Consider the following 4,880-nt stretch of genomic DNA (forward strand, 5'->3'; position numbering starts at 1 on the left):
CAACTACCTCACGCACGAAGTGCGACTGACGCAGAGCGCGCCGACGTCACACGCTGGAGGAGGAGCGCCGAGCAGCGACGTACGGCTACTTCCGGTGACGTCAGACGCACAGCCGTCTTCTCCCAGGCTGCTCTGCGCACGGTGTCACTTGGAGGAGACAAGATGGTGCCGCCCGTGCAGGTGTCCCCGCTCATCAAGGTGAGGAGCTGAGAGGGACGGGCCGCTGCTTCTCGCCGACCGCGGGGCAAAATCCTCAGAATGGAGATGTGAAGGGATTTTTGGGGGACTGAAAAAAAAAAAAGCTAAAAAGGGTCTAAAATGAACAGAAGCCGATACCTGCCCCCCCCCCCCCCCCGATACCTCTCCCTCCCCCCCCCCCGATACCTGCCCCCCGCAGCGCTGCCCCCCCGATACCTGCCCCCCGCAGCGCTGCGCCCCAGAGGAGGCGGCCGTCCCTGCCGTGCGCCCGTCGCGCAGTTGTGTGCGGTTTTGTATTTCATCCCCATTTACCTCTAGAGAGCTGAGCTGCAGTACTGGACACAACCATGGGGAGGCGTGCTGCAGTTTGGGAAGAAGGCAGCCATATTTTTCATGTCCTGTACAACCAGAATTACGGGGAGACGTGCAGCACGCGTTGCGCGTCCGGAGAAGGTCACCCGGCGTCCGCTGCAGCCGCCATCACCCCGATCTCCTGGCGGCCTCCTCTGCTGTGTAACGGCAGCGATGGCGCATGCCAGTAGAGACTGCAGACCGTCTCCCACATCTACCGTTTGCAGCGTTCTTCTGGCCATCACCGCCCCTTGCGCTGCTCTCGGTCGGCGGCCGCACACGGCGAGGTCACGCCTGCCAGCTGTTTTGTTCAGAGGTCGCATCGCTACGGTCTTTACACCCGCCGGGGTCACAAGCTTCTACCATGGGGCTGCAGTTGGGCTCCGTTCACTGTAGGGGCCGCTCTGCTTGACTCTTTAGGGTTGTGGCGGTCCCGGAGGTCGGACCCCTCTAACCATAAAGCGATGGCATACTGAATTTCTCAACTTGCTAAACTTTACAGTTATCTGCCTTTTTTCCCCCGATCTCTAAGGCTTGTCTCTCTCAGTTTGCCAGGTACTCGGCGCTGCTGCTCGGGATGACGTACGGCAGTATACGCTTCTGTAAGTACTCTGCGCCCCTCCTGCAGCGCTCTGAAGGACGTTGTTGTATCCCCAGTGATGTGTGAACGTGGCGCCCCCTTGTGGATCACCGCTCACCCCGCTGTAGGTCACATGATGCCTCTCCTTCTCCTATGACCCCGCCAGGCGAGGACGACAGCCACCTAACGCTACATTACATAGGTCTATATTCTGCACCTCCAGTCCTCGGGGCCCCCCGGCAGGTGATGTCTTCAGGATATCCCATAGTAAGACCCGTGGCAATGTCTGCGGACCGCCGCTAATTACATCACTGTTTGAGCTGTGGCCGGGGTCCATGATAGGAGTGCGCTCTGAGCTGCTGGCTGTACCTAGGGCAGATTGACAGACTTGTCCCTATGCACAGCATCTAGGGATAAGGCTGTCAATCCACGGCTTGTGCTGCGGCTCCTAAACGGCGATTCTGTTACAACTATTGCAGTAATGATGGCTCCTGGTACTTTAGCCCGGTGACTGACCTGCATTACTACTTACAGCATCTATTTACTATCTAACAACCGGAGGGGAAAAGATTAAAGGGGCGGTCCGGGGCCACAAAATACATTCTGAACTGTTCAGAGCTCATACCCCGCCGCTCTCCTATCACTGCAGAGGGTTGATGGGATACCAGGGACAGTCGACTGCTGCGGACAATCGCTGCCACACTTAGATGTAGCTGTCAGATGTGCCTGGTGGCAGTGATAAAACTATTGGTTCACTAGGGATGACTCCGCTCCTCTCCCTCCTATCTTTTATTTTTCCCTTGGCTCACGGCTGTTTTATTCTCTGTTTTATTCAGCGTATTTAAAGCCGTATGGTGAAGAGGACAGAAGGAGAGAAGCCGAGGAGAAGAAGCAGCAGGAGGAAGCGGCTCGCATCGCAAAAGAACTAGAAGGTCTGCATTAGAGGGGGTCTCGGCACGGCAGCCGCCTTCTGGGCTTTGTTCACAGCTCTTCCAGCTTCTATCAGGGGATTCTATTATAAATGCCAAAAACCCAGCTCAGATGTGGAGCTAAAACGACCGGCACCAAAACCAAAATCTGATGGGCGCATCTGACAGATCATTCACGCCGGTCTTGTTCTTCTGCCCCCATGGCTAAACAGCAGAACAGAGATATGAATGGTCTTCTATGAATGACTTGGGAGCACCCTACCCGTCCATGTAGTGGGACCTCGTCCTCTGACGCACCTAGGGCTGCTGTCAGCAAACTATTTAAAGGGGTTGTCCAGGACTTGATTATTGATAACCTATCCTCAGGATAGGTCATCAGTACTTGATCAGCGGGGGTCCACCACTCAAGATACCCGCCAAGCCCACTGTCATTGCGGAGAGACCTTTAGCACAGTGTCCCTGGCTGGTATTGCAGCAGTGAATTCAATAACAGCTGTGCCTGCAGTACCAAAGTGGGCCACTGCACTACAGGCAGCGCTCTGTCCACAATGACAGCAGGCTGAGTCAACAGCTGATCGTTGGGGATCCTGAGCAGCGGACCCCCACTGATCAACTATGGATGACCTACACGATCCTTTTAAGGTAGAGACTGATTGTAAGGCACTCTACAGGGGATTGTGATCAGTTCTACTGTTTCCCTAAGATGGTGTAGGCCTGTAGGCTGCTCCATAGATGTGTATGACCATACGTTGTATGCTTGTATATGACCTCCTCCTCCTCTTGTTTTATTACAGCCCAAGAAGACACCATTCTGAAGTGATAGATCTTTCCAGCAAGATCCGTTTCGGTAAACTTCGCGGTCGCTTCAGTCCGTTCCATCGCTGTATAAACTGTCAGATCTGCTTTTAAAATGTGCTTCAGCTTCATGTGAACCACTTAATAAAAACCACAAGTGTTGTGCATCTGGCTGTGAATGGATGCCGGGGAGCGTTTCATTGGTAGAGCTGTGAAAGTAGTTCATGAACTGCGCCATTGTGAGTATTCGCTGCCTATTGGGAACCTCCAGAACACATTGGCCATATGTATTAGGAGAACCCTCTCTTCTTAATGGGTGCCCAGCAGTTTAATAGCCCAGTGTGCGGCAATATGTGCACCACTCTCTGCCTGCCTGGGTAAGACTTTGGTTTTGGGAAGCCGTCGGACACCAGAGTAACTTACAGTACATTGTGGAATATTCTGCATATCTCACGTGAGCGGCTCGGATTCTAGGATTCCACATGCGAGATCCCACAGCAGGATCTGATTTTTTTAAATGCTGGCTTTCCCCGCGCTGTCGTTAGGCGATGATGCGGATACCGCAGCCTGTCCGCTGCCATTGACTTTGATGGAGGCCGGACTCCAGAAAAATAGAACATGTTGCGATTTGTTGTTTTTTTTATATATATATATATATATTTTTTTTTAATCCACTTGCGGAAATTGCAGAGATGTAAAGCTTCCATCTTTTCAATCGGCATGGATTACTGCGTATCGTCCGTGCCGGTCACGATCATGGATTCTGCAATTGAAATCCAGTCGTGTGAGATCGCCTTAAATGTGGATTTTTGAAGAGGAATTGCCAGCAGAATTAAACTATTTTCAAATCTGTGTCAGAACCTGCATGTGGAATAATCCAGTGTGTGAAAGCATCCTTAACCCCTCAGTGACACGGCCTATTTTGGTATTGCGGACGCAACGACTTTTGGGGGGGTAATTTCATCTCCACTTTTCAAAAGCTACCACTTTTTTTTTTTTTCCCCATCGACACGGGCGTACAAGGGCTTTTTTGCGTGGTGAGCTGTAGTCTTGATTGGTGCTATTTCTGCCATTGTTCTGTGTTTTTGGTTTTTTTTCTCCTTAGGGCTTATTTAGACGACCGTATATCGGCTCGGTTTTCACGCCGAGCCGATATACGGGGTCCTTATCTGCGGGGGGGGGGGGGGGGGGGAGAGAATGGAAGAGCCAGGAGCAGGAACTGAGCTCCCGCCCCTTGCCACTATTTGCAGTGGGAGGGGGTGGAGCTAAGTGCCGGTATTTAGCTCCACCCTGTCTCGCCTCCTCCTATTGCAAATAGTGGAGAGGGGGCGGGAGCTCAGTTCCTGCTCCTGGCTCTTCCATCCCCCCCCCCCCCCCCCCCCCCTGCGGACTAGGACACTGTATATCGGCTCGGCGTGAAAACCGAGCCGCTATACGGTCGTCTGAAATAGCCCTTACAGCATTAAAAGAAACTCTACCAAAATTATTTTTTTAAGTTTTTTTTCCACTTTTCCGCAATAAAGGCAATTCCCCCCCCCAAATCGCTGCATACAAAGTCCTATAACATATTTATTTTCCCATGGATGGAGCTCTGTGAAGGCTTGTTTTTTGTGACGAGCTGTAGTTTTTATGGGTACCATTTAGGGGTACATACGGCCATTTTGGAAGGCAAAATGAGAAAGCATTGTGCCTGTTTATTTTTTAACCTTTTGTCGTGCAGATATTATAATTATGTATGTATGTATATATACACACATACCGTATTTTTCGCTTTATAAGACGCATCGGATGATAAGACGCACCTGGGTTTTAGAGGAGGGAAAAAAGGAGAAAAATATTTTGCACTCCCCAGACCAGGCAGTGAGGGAGGTATTACAGGAGAAATAAACAGCAGTAGTATCGCCTCGGAATGAAGTATATGCCACTAGGTCAACCTGTCATTCAGGATCCAGGAAAGCTGAGTATAAATGTAATGGTGATCTCATTACTTGTCATCCAGCTTTCCAGGAGCCCTGAATCCCACGTTG

The 4,880-nt window shown here is 51.4% G+C and overlaps 1 long non-coding RNA gene across 1 annotated transcript; it reads left to right on the plus strand.

The window, feature by feature from the left end:
• The first annotated feature begins 41 nt into the window (after positions 1–41).
• On the plus strand, positions 42–3,032 carry LOC136628627 (uncharacterized). Its single transcript, XR_010792893.1, has 4 exons — positions 42–198; positions 1,097–1,151; positions 1,966–2,061; positions 2,853–3,032. It is a non-coding gene; the product is annotated as an uncharacterized lncRNA (long non-coding RNA).
• Positions 3,033–4,880: the final 1,848 nt, after the last annotated feature.

This window comes from Eleutherodactylus coqui, chromosome 5 (genome assembly GCF_035609145.1).
Source record: "Eleutherodactylus coqui strain aEleCoq1 chromosome 5, aEleCoq1.hap1, whole genome shotgun sequence".
Taxonomy (NCBI): domain Eukaryota; kingdom Metazoa; phylum Chordata; class Amphibia; order Anura; family Eleutherodactylidae; genus Eleutherodactylus; species Eleutherodactylus coqui.